We start from the raw sequence: 15,555 nt of genomic DNA, 5'->3' as shown, positions 1-15,555 counted from the left end.
TCACACTGCCGTGCAGAATTATACAGCTGGAGCAGCTATAAATATTTATACCTCTCCCGCCTCATATTTATTTCATCCAGCAGAGCTCATATCAGAGGGGCAGCGGGATGGTGAGGCTATCCAGAGACATAGAGAAGAGAGAGAAGAGGAGAAGAGGGGAGAGGAGGAGGTGAGAAGTGGAGTGATGAAGGAGGAAGAGACAGAAAGTTAGACAGGATGTTGAATAGTGAAATTCCTTTACAAATAAGAAGTTTGGTGAAACGGAAAGGGGGGACATAAGTTCTGTATGGATGAATATATGGAAAAAGTTGGAAGAGTGAATTAATGAAGAGAACAATAAAAAGAAACAGTTACACTGACTGAAACTAGCCAAGTGTTAAGTTAAAGTCAGTTAGAATTGCTATTTCTCAGTTGCAAAACTGAAGCTGGCCATGCCACTTAGCTTGGATAGAAAGCCTGTGCTGGCCAGCCTTCTGCAGTGCCTGGAAAAAATACCGGCCGCTAGGTTGTAGCTGCCAGAGAGGAAATGTCAGGGAAAATATCACAGTGACTCTTAAAAGTCAGAAAGCACTTGGAGTCAGGCAGCAAGCAGATGCTTTGTTTCCCCAAGAGCTGCAGAAAAAGTTTCATGTTGCTCTCTAAGAGTCCCACTTGATTACACGGTGCATATTCCAGCAACACGTACTTATGTGCCTTCCATCAGTGCATCAGAGACGGTATATTTTAAATGAAACCAAACAGTGGATCTCTGCAGCTATTAATGCGCAAAGTAAAAGATGAGTTTTGTATTCGTTATGTGCATTTTAGTTTAAACCATCTTGATGGCTGGCAGTTTGGATTGGATTCAGATTATCTTAGTACCAGTTTATGTACACTCAAGCTTCTAGTCTTAAGAAGAGATGAGGTGAGGGCTACTGGGATTTTTTTCCTCCCATTTTCAGACATACACTCCTCACTATGAACTGTCGCTTCAGGCAATATCTTAAGACTTCACCTTTCATGTATGCAGTTGTAATCCCAAAGCCTTGAAACAGATTGGAGATTACTTGGGCAGCTAGCCCAGGTATATTAATGGAAACCCAAGAATATCTGGCAAGAGCGTTTTTTCTTTTTCTTCATCCATGACAAAACACAATCTACCATTGATTTATTAATGGGCGATGCCCTCCCTCACTCTTATTTTGTTGCCAACCCCAGGTTGAACAGTCCCCAACATCATTCAGCCACCTCTCATTTTGCTGTTGGACAAACTTCAAAGCCGCACTATGGTTGCGCACTGGCAGCTATAGTGCTTTTTCTGCTTTCAGGATCTGCAGTGAGACTGAGAGACACTTTAACCGGGACCTGGATCAAGAAGAGAAATGGTCCATGTGTTGATACACCGAGCTCACTGAGATAAGGTGGAAGAATGGCTGCTGTCACAAACTGTGCTCCAAGACAATGGCGTTAGCAATTAAAGCTGACTGAGGACTACTTTTATATGGTATTAATTCATTCTTTTAAGAAAAAGTCAGTGCACCTCCCTGCATATGTATACACCAGTGCTGTAAGCCCCTCCCCCTTTCATATGGGGGGGTCATATGGGGTCATCTGCTCAACTCTTTAAAAAAAAGGCCAGTATTTGTATAGCGCTTTACTAGTCCCTAAGGACCCCAAAGCGCTTTACACATCCAGTCATCCACCCATTCACGCACACATTCACACACTGGTGGTGGCAAGCTACATTATTATTATTATTATTATTATTATTATGTAAGAAACACTGCAGTACAACATGTTGCCAGATAACAGTGAGAAAACGACATTTTTCAAAATCTAATGACGATATACAAATATTACACATTTGATAATAATAAATCTGCTTGCATCTTTGCATTGGGTTTCCCTCACGAACTTCATATTTGTATCACGACGAACCTGCCTGAATCTTTATCTTTTGGTGAAGCCTTGACTGTCCCTTCAGCGCAAGAAGTTCTAGATCTAGGTTTTGTAAGTCCAAAGTACGTGTAGGTGGCATAATTAGGTGCTTCTGATCTCTCCTTGTGCTCTGGAAGGCAACTCAGTGACCTTTTGGCACAGAATTATCAAAGGCTAGAGCCAAAGGAGCAGTTCTCTGTAAGCTTTGAAGCCTTGGGGCTGTGTTACACAGTCAAGCTTAGCATGCAGCATTTTAAACAGCGGTGGATCTCAACAGGCGGTTCCTAGCAAAGTGAATGGAGCTTGAGGCTACCTGAAGGTGGAAAGCCTGTTCTTGCTGTCAGCTCATGCAGAATGTTGAGCTGAAGGCAGAACGATGCAGCCCAGACTCTTAAGGAGATTGAAGAAGAAAAGGAATATTTTCAAGATTACACTGAGTTTTAGAAATGATCTGGAGTTTATTTTGAACATTTTAATATCGCAGACTGACCCCTGCCAACAGGTATAAGGTTTGGGTGTGTTTGCTGGAAGCATTTTATCATAATTATCTATCCATCCATCCATTCGCTTCCGCTTATCCTTTTCAGGGTCGCGGGGGGCGCTGGAGCCTATCCCAGCTGTCATAGGGCGAAAGGCGGGGTACACCCTGGACAGGTCGCCAGTCTGTCGCAGGGCTAACACACAGGGACAGACAACCATTCACACTCACATTCACTCGCACATTCACACCTAGTGGCAATTTGGATTATCCAATTAACCTATTCCCACAAGCTGCTTGTCTTTGGACGGTGGGAGGAAGCCGGAGTACCCGGAGAGAACCCACGCAAACACGGGGAGAACATGCAAACTCCACACAGAAAGACCCCGGCCTGATGTTGGAATTGAACTCAGGACCTTCTTGCTGTGAGGCAACAGTGCTAACCACCGTGCCACCGTGCTGCCCCATATAATTATCTATACTCTCTTTTATTTTTCTAATAGATTTCATGAGCCTACTCTTAATTACAGTCAGTCATATATAGTCATTATCATAGTTTCTCCTAAACTTAAGTTTGTTATGATCATAGCAAAGACATTCATGAAAAGCCTGCCTAAAAACAAAGAAAGGACTGGATTAAATTTTTTTTTTCTTCTTGAATACACTTGTAATTACTTGCAAATTTAGTGGGAATGTTTCAAGATGAAAGGATTACTCACTCCCACCAGCAATTAAAGCACCTTCAATGTACATGTGAAATGATTTCCAAAAACAAAACACCTTATTAGCAATTATATGTGACTCAGAGACTCATTTTCCAATCAGTAACACAGAGTTTAGAGCAGAGTTTTTCTTCCACTACTAAGAATACATAAATCAGTTGGACAGAGTTTACCTTGGTAGAATTTCTTTTGAATAACAGCTACAAGTCCACCATTATTGGAAAAAGTCAGATTCTACTGTATGAACATACACTCACCTGTCACTTTGGGTACAGCTATTCAACTGCTTGTTAATGCAAATGTTTAATCAGCCAATCACATGTCAGCTACATACGCATTTAGGCATGTAGACTGAGCATCAGAATAAGGAAGAAAGGTGATATAAGTGACTTTAAACGTGGCAGGGTGTTTGTTCCACACGTTTAGGTGTTACAGGAAAATGAAGACAGAGGCCAGCATGCTTTGAGCTGATAGCAACAGTACCTCAAATAATCAATGATTGGAGAAGAGCATGTCTGAGCACACAACATGTTAAACCTTGAAGCAGAGGGGAACACTCCTGTCAGCTAAGAACACAATTTCTTTTACAAAAATTGGACAACAGAAGACTGAAAAGCCTCTTTGGATTTGTCTCAGTTTAATTTAGATGATTGGGTTAGAATTTGCCATAACAGCACGAGAAAGCATGAATCCACAGATGGTGTGGGCAATATTTTGTCGGCATACCAACTGAGATTCATTTAAACACCACAGCCTGCCTAGCCATTGCTGCTGACCATGACCCTTTATGACCCTCTATGACTGCAGTGTACCATCTTCTGATGGCTGTTTCTTGCAGGATAACGCACAATGTCACAAACCTCAGATCATCTCAGACTGATTTCACTGAACATGACAAAGAGGTCACTCTAATCTAATGGCCTCAATCAAATCACCAGATTTCAAACCAATAGAGCATCCCTGGAATGAGGTGGAAAAGGAGATCCACATCATGGACGTGTAGCCGGCAAATCTGCACCAACTGTGATGCTGTCATTGCAATATGGACCAAAATAGCTGAGGGACGTTTTCAGCACCTTTTTGAATCTGTGCCACAAATAAGGCAAAAGGTGGTGTACCTAAAGAAGTGGCCGGTGATTATACAAGTATTAAAAAAAACCTAAATTCTTCAATAGTTGTACCTTAAGCTGAGATTTGACTTTTTTCCAAATTGAAAAGAAGAATTTGAAAACAGTTGTTATTGTCGAATTGTGTTCAGTGAAACTCACACACCACTGAACAAAACACATTCAGAATAGATCAAAGGAAAAAAAAAAACATGTTCATCTTCACTGCAGCCAACGAGGCATCTATTCAAATCTAAACAGAGCGACAGGTTTGTACAGCGCATCTTCACCCTTTAGGAAGATTGCACCTCATGCACTACTTAATAAGCAGGCAATGCCACAATTGTGAAAACATGTCCTACCTTAAATCATAGCTTTCAAATACACAAAGCATAACAAGCAAAACATAATGTTTGATTTAAAATGACAAATGAACCTTGAAGTTTTAAATGTGCTGATGAATCCGCGTGAGGTGTACAGTTAGGTCACAGCTCATCTAATTCGAATCAGCCCAGACTCAGCAAGTGGCGCGCGGTGTTTAAACATCCCTCAAAACTATACATCCTACTCACATTATTCAAGATTTTTTTTTTCTCTGGAGAATCCATCAGCAAGCAAGAACATGGGCCAAAAATCCTGCAGCAGAAAGGCTGTAAACCACTGAAAGGACCAGACTGCTTCCCTCAGGAGTCTACGTTACTTTTCCTCGCACATTGGGAGTAAGCCAACATTGACTTCCAGGTCTGTACTAAATGTACAAAGGAGACCTGGTTGGCTGGTAAAACACTTACAGTGTCTGCTGAATGTTGAACTTAACAGTAACCGTTGCTGGTGGATAGAAAAGGCCCTTGTCTTCTCCTCTCCTGGTAACTTGAAGCATCTTGGAAACAGACAGCAGCCTAAGAAGAAGGGATTTTGTGCAGAGAGCCAGTATTAGGTTTGGAGCAGAGCTGTGTGTGAGGAGCCAGGCTGATGCTGATCCAACAGGGTGGGTCTGTCTGACTCGGCCCGTCTGGCCTGGAGCGAGAAATCTCCCCCACCCAACCCCCCCTACAGACATGCAGAGCTGTAAAAAATGTGCGTAGGGTGTCGATGCATGTGTGCACATCTCTGCAGGCAAGCGCGCAGGCCAATGAGTGACGTTGCACTGTATGGGTGCCAAGCATGCATAGATTTGTGCACACACTACTGTGAGGCATGTCAGTCAGCGTAAGAAGTTGAGTGCATATGCACTGGTGTGAACTGTGTGATTGCAAGAGAAGAGGAAGAGGGCTCACATAGCCAAGTAGTCTGTGTCGCTCTTTCCATTTCTCTGTCCTCGCCCTGACCCTACCTAACATTGCATAACACCAGGGACTTTTTCATGCCAAATGAGTGGCTGGATGCATGATGTTGAAGTGGCTGGGGGATGATTATGGGAGGGTGTGAGAGGTTACAAGTCGGTTACATCAACCACATGAATGCAACAAACTAAAGTCAAATGCCATTTTCAGGATTGGCTAAAAAGAAGAAAATCCATTTTGAAGGGAAGCTACAGGTAGAAGGTCATAAAGTCATAAAGCACTTAAACGGATCAGCCAAAACAACAAAACTACCGGCAGAAAAAGTTAATAACAGTTGATATTTCATTACAAGAGAGGCTGTCAAGAAGTGTGCTAAATAAAGCAGCAAGTGAACAGTCAGATCTTGAAACTGTTGTGTTGAAAGCAGATTAGGACTTGGTCAGAACGGCACGTCTTAGGTGTGTTTCAACAATGGTTAAAGGCTTATGGGTGTGCTTGTGAAGGCCGGCCAGTGTGGTCTGAGCCTACAGAAGAGCAACTGTTGTACAAACCAGGGTAACTGAGTAAATGAGGCTTTATGTGCTCATTTCCTGCCTTTTAAATACTGTTAAAAAGCTGGATACACATTAGACCTTTATCACCCAAGTATCATACAGGCTGTCTGGACTTATTTTGTAACTTTGGCTGTAAAATAACAAAATAATGCATTACAAAATAGCCCACAATGGTTGAGGTGTTGCAGTAATGTGACACTGAGATAATTTTTCTCTCTGTGTTCAGACAGTATTACTTTGTGAACGCTTTGTGCTACCGTCATACACCAAATATCCCCTTAGAGCTCATCTTCTCCTCTTTAAATTTTGTAGAAGGATAACAAACTCCTTCTAAATCATAAGCTTCATACAGCCCACTTTAATCTTTAGTTGGCTGGACCATTGAAGCTACAGGATAAATGTGAAAAATCACATAAAACATTCTGATAGTTCATTGCACAGATTGTCTTGTAATTATAAAACATAAATGTTCTGTAAATTCTCTATGGACTCACTGATAATGGAAAAACAGGAACTTTCCTGTCATTTAATTGTTTGATAGTTAATTGCTTTGGTGTAGTATGAATGGCAATTGGCATAGGCAGTCTTTCTCAATAGGAAAAGCTGTAAAACTTGTGTCCTTCACCTTTTCTCAAGCTGTCCAGTGGGCCAGATTTGAGTCTTCAGTGGGCTGATTCAGGCCCCTGGGGCCTCATGTTTAACACCCCTGCTGTAGCACAAACATTAAGGACTTACAGTAGGGTAAAATGGACCCCCTACCATAATAAAAATACAAAACGAAAAACCCACTGAGCTCAGGTTATGTATAAAATCCTCCTTCACTGCTTATTTAGAGGGGAAATCCCTATTATGCACGTCTATTATGGACAGCCACACTCACCTGCTGTTCAGATGCTCAGCTTATGAGGGGCAGCCAATCAGAAGAAAGTTGGCCTTTGCGGGAAAGGAAGTAAAATGCCTTTGTTTTTACTGGACGAAGTTGCTATTCATCATCCACTACGCTTAAACTCTGAACATGCACAGATATCCCAGTTAGCTTTGTCTTACATGTGTCACAGTCATGACAGTTATCTACCAAGCAATCTAAATGACCTAAAAAGCACATCAAACGTCAAACTATCGTTATCAGATGCCCCACCATCACTTCAAAATCATAAAGGAAATTAACCTGTTTCTTTATGGGGAAAAGTAGGATCCAGGAGTTTTGGAGCTTGAGCAATACATAACACTAAAAAGACTCCTTTTTGTTCAGTTTGATACATTTTTAACACCCACCTTAAGGGCGTAAAAAGTCTGAAGAACAAGCAGAGATTATGCTTCACAAGCATCAAGGAGTAAAAAAAAATCACTTAATTAAAAAGGAAGCCACAGGTAATCTGAGGGGTCACAACTGTAAAAATAAATACAGAAAAATTACTCCATAAATAAGGAATTCTTGGATAACTTGAGGCAACTTGAGAATATTAAGAATATTGAGACTATAAAGAAGAAAGATGCTTCTGTGTTTCTGTGGTTCCTTTTAACTGTGGGGAAGAAAAAAGATTAAAAGAAAATCGAGCAATAGGAAGATTTCTCTGGTGGCTCGTGTGGATTTTGCCGTGTGTGGATTGTAAACGTGCGTCAACCCAAGATGAAGAAAATCCAGTAAATCCATACATGTCGATTGCCTGAGAAAAAAAAAACAAAGACACAAGCAGCAAGCCTTTTCTGCCCAGACACTTTTTTTAGTCTTTAGGCTTGGTTTGATGTGTGAAGTTCCTCCCTTTAACCTCTTCCTGCCAATAGTTTCACTCACAGCAGTGCAAATCCAAGTCAGCAGATTAGGGGTTGCGGGCTTGTGTACACATACATTTTCCTCTCATTCTTTATTTTGCTTCCGAACTTCCTCTCTCTCCTCAAACAGAACGAAGCGCCGAGGTGGGTTTGCGGAAAGAAAACAAACTGTGAAACTGTAACCTGTAGCCAAGGAAAACTAGCTGATGGGCTTTCCTCCCTAGTGCCTCGGCACACAGTGTAGCGATACAGTTTACCTGGCAGATACCTGCAGCTGAAGGCTGATGGTGCTGTCACGGCTGCTTTCTGTCCAGGTTTCAATCTCTGCAGCACTGTCCAAACACCTCTGCCTAAATCTGTACTAAATACATACAATATCCCTTCTTCTCATTAATTTCTCTTCATATAATCTCTCTCTACACTCCCTCCTTGTCAGCATTCTGTAGTTTAAAAAAAAGAGAGAAAAATATGATATAAAACATATGTTAGCTACTCATAATGAAAACTTTCCCCTTCTTTAAATGGACTGTTTCATAAGTGTACTGCTGTGTTCTGCTCTGAGGGCCTCCTGGGTGTGGGACTGCTGACCTGCTGAACCAAATGTACTGCCAAGTCGTTACCGTGAGAGAGCGAGGGAGAGCAGAGGGCAGGACACAGAACGGCGGCATGCCATCAGACACCCTGCCAGCCTTGGCTATAGTACCGATGCACTGACTGACCGGTGGGAAAAGACTAACTGCCATTGTTTGACTCGAGTGGTTTTAGAATTGAAAACATGCAGGAAGAACCGAGAAAGGAAAATATATTCTTTCACATCTGCTTTCTCTCCATCATCCCCATTTCCCCAGTGAATCACGTCCCAGTCATTTCCCCTCTCTGGGAATCCTTACAGGTCACCTCACTAAAGTTTTAACTTTTAATTTCCAGTCCTACTCTTTTCTTTTTGCTTCCAGAGCCTGAACCTTCACCTCCCCTTCAATATTCATGAAGCTCTCCCTTCTTTTGCCAGTTTTATTTAATCTCAGTGAGCTCTTCTGAGAAGCCATGCTGAGTAAAATCTATAATTTCTCAGTTCCAGTATCATCATAAATGTATAACTGTGTATATTTTGCAGTTTTACAAAACAAAATACAATCATCGGTCTCAGTTTGGTTGGGAAATTATTCCAGAACTGTGATCAAACCAGGTATGAACGCCACAAACCGAACTTTTCCAGAACTCTTCAGTCTAAACTTCTGATAACGGTTTCTGGCACATTTTGATACTGCAGCTATCATTGCCTTCTATTTCATACTACTGATATAACCCAACACCATTGTTATCTGAGAGGAATGGTATAATGCATGGGTCCCCAATCCCGGTCCACGAGGGCCAGTGTCCCTGCAGGTTTTAGATGTGTCCTTGATCCATCACAGCTGATTTAAATGGATAAATTACCTTCTCAGCATTCTTGAAGTTCTCCAGAGGCCTGGTAATGAACTAATCATGTGATTCAGGTGTGTTGACCCAGTGTAAGATCTAAAACCTGCAGGGACACCGGCCCTCGTGGACTGGGATTGGGGACCCCCGGTATAATGGTTTGGGAATTATGGTTCACTCTCAGTTGCTCAGAACTGGATAAAGAAGATCGATATTACTCTCGTGTCTGTTGGTTAAAGTATGGATCTGGACCCAGGGGGTGTTCAGCTTGTAGTATTGGGCTAGGTCACAGGGGGAAAGCCCGGTTCTATCCAAAGGAAAAATACATGTCAACACCTCTGATACTCTCTAATTAACAATTTATATCTTTTTTCTGTGATTTTCATTAGATGGAAACATCACCTATTTAAATATGTTGCTCAAAGCATCTACCAAACCAGTTTTGGTAGATGCTCGATCTTTTTATATTTTATATTGTGCTTCCAAGCAGCCCAGATGTTCTTATAATTTTTTAAAATGTTTTTTCTTTGGACATTTTCAGTCCAGTTTTCTTTTGTTTGTGTGTTTGCTGAATCACTTAACACAGATCTATGATGAATTAAAACAAAAAAGACACCTAAATATCTGACCCTTCAGTTGATCCATCTACTTTTCAATTAAAGCTCATCAGAAATGGTCTCGGTGGAAGAATGGCAGTCCAGAAGTCTTTCTTAAGGTAGGGAAACAGGGAGAAAAGGCTGATAGATGCCAAATTACACAAGAACTGCTCTGAAAACAGATCTAATGGAGTGATTGGTAACAGCTTCATTTTTCAGTATAATGATCCCAAACGCACTGCAGTAAAAACATACCTGATAGAGAAACAGACACTACAACAGTATTAGTCATGTATTGGCCTCCCCAGAGCCCAAACCTCAACATTATTTAAGGAGTGTGGGATCATCATGACAGAAAACAGAACAAAAGGCAGCCAAAGACCAGCTTTGAATATCTTTCTACAAGCCTGGAGACTTATTCCTTCACACTACTTAAAGAAATGAGAAGAAAGCCTGGCAAAGAGAGTTGAATTCAGGCTGTGCTGAAAAATAAAGGTGGTCATCCCAAATATGGAGTCAAGATCATTAGACTTGCCAAAAATCTAGGCACCAGTTTAGCTCACTGGGATGAGCGGGCAACCACATGCTGTGTGGCAGAGAGTGGCAGGCCCAGTCTCGAGTCCGACCTGCGGCCCTTTGCTGCATGTCTTTCCTTTTCTCTCTTCCTCCGCTTTCCTGTCATTCTTCACTTCTCTATTCAAAAAGGCCAAAAATAAAGTATAATTTAAAAAGAAGAAGAATTGCACAAAATCTGCTTCTACGTCATCCTCTACTGCACCTATGCCCAGATTTCTTCTTCTCTTTTTTTTTTAAAGGTCGAACACTTACCTAACTTACACTATCCAATCACTGTGTCACACATTGCTTCAACATGTTGCACACTGATTGGATGCGAGTTGTGGGTGAAGGGAGGGTGTTGGGGCAGCACTCAGGAGAGGAGTACAGAAATGGAGAAAGCTCACAGTGCATTAGGGACAGCACGGTGCAATTCGTTCCATTGGCAGCACTTCAAAGAGGAAGAGGAGGGGGATAATCCACCCCAACATTAGCCCTTGGAATCTTCCACCACCAACATGCACACCCGCACACTCACACACAGACACACATACACACTTGTTCACAAAAGCAGCAGGCTGGAGGCTTTGGTCGTGGGGTCTGATTGGGTTGGGGTCTGGGGATGACGGGATGGAAGGATGGAGAGGATTTTTCAATTTGCCCGCAAATCAGAGATGATTGCAACACTATCTTCCACACAGACACATACATGCACTTAGAAACACAATGTCATGCACACAACACCTCCACAGAAAAATACCATATGCAACGAAAAAACAAAGCAAAGCAGGTGGACCACTTGAAAAACAGGTCAGCAATGGATGACAGAGCAGATACTTAGAGGTGGTGTCGGCGTGAGAGATGGAAAAGTAAAAGGAGGAAGAAAAGTGAAGAAGACGGATGAAGTGAAAGAGAGCTTGTGTATCGACAGCCAGTGGCATCACAGCAGTGAGCTGTCAACACTCACTTGGCCAAAACGTGACCAATTGGAGATCAATCCTCCTCATGGGTGACTTGCCAGCAGCAATTCTAATCAATCCGACTTTCTCCGTTACACACTTGGGCAGTGGTCAAGCAGAACACTGCTAGATTTGGAGCTTGCCAGATTAAACACCTTCAGATCAACCTCACGTCTTGATCTGCAATCGCAGCGCAGCTTTCAGGCTATTAAATGCTGTTTTGAACATGCCTCAACAAAATGATCAGACACATTATTCTGCCTCATTTGCACAAAAACAATTTGAAAATTCAGACTTTGTGCCCCAACAACTCCACGGAAGCTTCTTAAAAAACACAATAACATTGAGTTAAAGTCGCTATACTCAGGGTGTCTGTCCTAATATATAAAACAGAGTACTTATGGTGAAGTATGGTCAATAGCTACCAGGAGTTCCAACAATTCAACCAAGACTACATGAATTTAAGAGTTCAACTACTACAAGTTACAGCTCCAATACACCTGATTATTAATGGTGCTAAATGGAGGTGAGGTGATGGTGACACATTACTGTAGTTGCATATCAGCATCACTCAGTGTGAGCCTAGTTGAATCATAATAGTGAATAAGATGAAGCAAATAGTGTCAGATATTTGTCTCTAAGAGCTTAAGAAGAGCTTAAAAACAGCAAAGTTATTTTACATAATAAATCAGGAAAATAAATCACAAAATCCCCAAAACCAAAATGTCAGGGATCTAGAAGCTCATCTGTCACCACTCATAGGTTACTACAAAGTTTCCTTGTCATTTATTCGCTGTACTGCACAAACGAATGAGAATTCAAATTAATTGACAGTGACAAATGGGACTTTAACCTTGAGAACAATGTGGTTGAAGACCCATCAGATGATCACTGTGTGTCAGCTTAATTAAATTCTGACCAGTACTGTAAGAGGAGTACGGACAGCCTTGCCAGCACATGAGCCATCAGTCTTTCAAGCGCACGAACTGAAAAAAATAGGGATCAAATACAACTGTCACTTTCCCAGTGTTGCCGTAGCAGCAGCGTCTCAACAGAACGCTGAACGGTGCCGAGCAGAGTGATACCAAAACCTCTCACGGTCTACAGTATGTACAGCATTTTATTTTTACTAAGAGCTGACTTTGGACTCCTGGAGGTTTCTACCTGGAGTTTGTCCTTCCCACTGTCACCAAGTTCTTGCTCATAGGGTTCATCTGGGTTTTTATCTGTATTATCACAGGGTCTTTCCTTCGTAATATAAAGATCGCTGAGGCATCTGCTGTGGTGACTTGGCGCTTTATAAATAAAATCAGTCTCTCTATTATTCCTAATGTTTTTTGTTTGATAAAAGAAGGCATATGGAACATTAAAAATCACAGAAAAATTACCTTTTTATTTGTCTGTGAAGGTTCTCAGTCATCCAGGTCATCGTAGTCAAAGGAGCTTGCAAAGAAAAGCGTCTGGACTTCTTTAAGTTACTTGAAGACGTTTCACCTCTCATCCGAGAAGCTTCTTTAGTTCTAAGGTCAAATGGTGGAGAGTCCCAGATATAAACCTAGTGGGAGTGACCCCCCACAGAGGGACAAAAGGACCCCTTGATGATCCTCTAATCGCCTGAGCCAAGGTGTGAAACTGGGTGTGGGTCCCAATCAGCCAGGGGTTCAGGTGAGCTCATTGTGAAACCTGGCCCCACCCTATCATGCGAATTCCTGAGGTCAGATGGCCCAGGATGTGAGTGGGTGTTAAGGCGTATGGGGGGCGTCCCTCTGCGGGGTGATACTCCCACTAGGTTTATATCTGGGACTTTCCACCATTTGACCTTAGAACTGAAGAAGCTTCTCGGATGAGAGGTGAAACATCTTCAAGCAACTTAAAGAAGTCCAAACGCTTTTCTTTGCAAGCTCCTTTGACGACCTTTTTATTTACATTTCTGTATTAAGTGAAAGCCAAATGATGTTCCCCATAAATCTGCAATATTTGGATGTAATATTCAAGCTAAATCCAACATGTGTTCATGGATTGCTTTAAATCCACCACGTGTTTGCATTTTTCACAAATAGGACGCAGTTGCCTCGAACACTGAGGTACACGTAGGCACCATCTTTACATACTCTGAGTAAATAAGCTGTTTCAACTGTTATTTCCTACTGACTGCTTCGCTGTTTTGTGACAGAATCAAGAGAGTTAACTTTTGAAAGCTGAAGTGGTATGGTTCACTTCTACAACACACATCAATAATGGGTGGTCAGGAGGGAGAAGAGTTATGGAGTCCATGGACACACTGACTGGTTGAGAGGTTAGAAAACTGCAACAATCAATAAACCCTGACCACCAGAGACCACTGCGGTGTGGCTACAGTTACACAATTCTCTACACATCTGTAGAGTGGTCTTCCAATCACAGAAAATAGTGTACATCGACAGTGATTTGCACAGCTACAGAATATCTAAGTATAGCAAGGGCTTTCAGTTATTTGGCTCACCCAAATAAAAAGTGACCTACATAAAAAAGTTCAGCCCACTGTTTAGAAATGACAACCTGGCTCTGTGGGAAGTGATTTGTGATTCCATTATTTTAAGTTAAGAGGTGGAGGAATTATCATCTAAAAGCCAAATTAACACCGTGGGACGCTGGACAAAGCACGCTGATCCCGTGGTCTAATCAGCACTGAACTTAAGTCCACTGGTCTTACCAGCTGAGGCTAAATGAGAAAAACTAAGGAGCAATTAACAAAAAAAATAATCTCCAATTATCTCTTGTGTTTGTATTTGAACTCTTTTAGTTTTGTACAGAAAGGTCATTTGGTTAATATGGAGCCACCTAATTACCAAAAGGTTTTCTTACTATGAACGAAATTAAATCAACCAAGCTGAACAAAACCAAGGCACCTTAGACTCTGCTGACAGAAATGTCCAGGGGTTAAGAATCTCTCTGCAGTGAACATTTTTGGTAATTTATTACGTGAAGGTAAGCAGATATAATAAGATTTTTTTTTCATTGTGGGAATGATATAAACAGTTGTCTAAATGTAAAAAAAAAAAACCAGAGGACTCCTGCCGCATGTCCTTAGCGAACCGCATTTACGTGTATCCCCCTAAATTTTGGCCGCAGTAGATGTTTGGCTGCTCGCTGTAATTTAGATCCTGTATAGTTTGCAGGGTCAGAAAGAGGTTTTGAGAGCACTGCAGCCGCAGCAGAGAATGCCAATGTACTAACAGAGCTCTGGAGTGAGGTTTTGAAGATGGGCACAACTAATTCAAGAAACCAGGCAAAAAAATGAAAATATTAGTGCGCATTCTGCAGCCAAATGCAAGCTCTGATACTGAAATCAGCAGGGGAATATTTCAGCATTCAGAAATAACCTCAACTCTTAGCAGCTACAGTTACAAACTACAAGCTGCAAAGATTTCATGTAGATAATGATAAGTTTTGTGTTTTATTTAAATGTTAAGGAACATTGTGTCGGGCAGGGCAAAAAAAAAAAAAAACTTCCATAACCTCCTTTCTCCATAAATAGATCAACAAGTTTCTCATTGCACCAAGATACTGCTAACCCTCCAAAATGTGATCAATCCAGTTACAACAGCTACTACGAATGCAACACAACATGCAGCACGAACCTCAACTACCCTTTGAAATTTCTTCACCTGAGAGATGGGCCAGGCTTCCATTAGATCTTTCAATTTTCTCATCCACAGACACCTTTAATTAGAGTTAGCAGTTAAAGCTTCAAAAGCCTCCCTATACTTCTGCTTCCACAACCACAGAAGCCGGAAAAGTATTCTTCGCCGGGTTTAAAGCCTCCAGTACAATTAATGCCCATTAGCTCGCTCTTACGTTAGGACACTTGGTCTACCTGAACTCATCAACAATCAAGGTGTAGATGTAGCACACTCCCAAAAATCACACCATGCGTTCAGTTCTAAAAATTGACAGTATCATGAAATTTACCATATTTGATTACTGATGTCATTTGGGCCAAGCTAGAAACCATCTGAGGTGCCTCAGTAAAAGTAGGGAGTCGCTGCGGAGCACCTTTTCTGGTATCCACCAACAAACTCCAGATCAAAGCCTTTCTCTCCATGGCACGGCAGCTGCACAAGCATTACCATCTCTTTCTCTGGGGAATAACAAACTGTTTCCAAGCAGGGGGCTCAGGAGCATCACAAAACGAACCCACAGGCTCTCAGAAA

At 41.7% G+C, this 15,555-nt stretch overlaps 1 protein-coding gene across 4 annotated transcripts in view; it reads right to left on the bottom strand.

Annotated features, from left to right (window-relative positions):
* Window positions 1-15,555, bottom strand: part of jade2 (jade family PHD finger 2) — a 235,657-nt gene that overhangs the window by 72,048 nt on the left and 148,054 nt on the right. The window lies entirely within an intron of this gene.

This window comes from Aulonocara sp. 'chitande type north' Nkhata Bay, linkage group LG10, assembly GCF_057382095.1.
Source record: "Aulonocara sp. 'chitande type north' Nkhata Bay isolate Kocher_YH1m ecotype deep benthic linkage group LG10, A_spYH_male_GT1.1, whole genome shotgun sequence".
Classification (NCBI taxonomy): Eukaryota; Metazoa; Chordata; class Actinopteri; order Cichliformes; family Cichlidae; genus Aulonocara; species Aulonocara sp. 'chitande type north' Nkhata Bay.
This window is presented reverse-complemented; position numbering and strand designations above follow the sequence as displayed.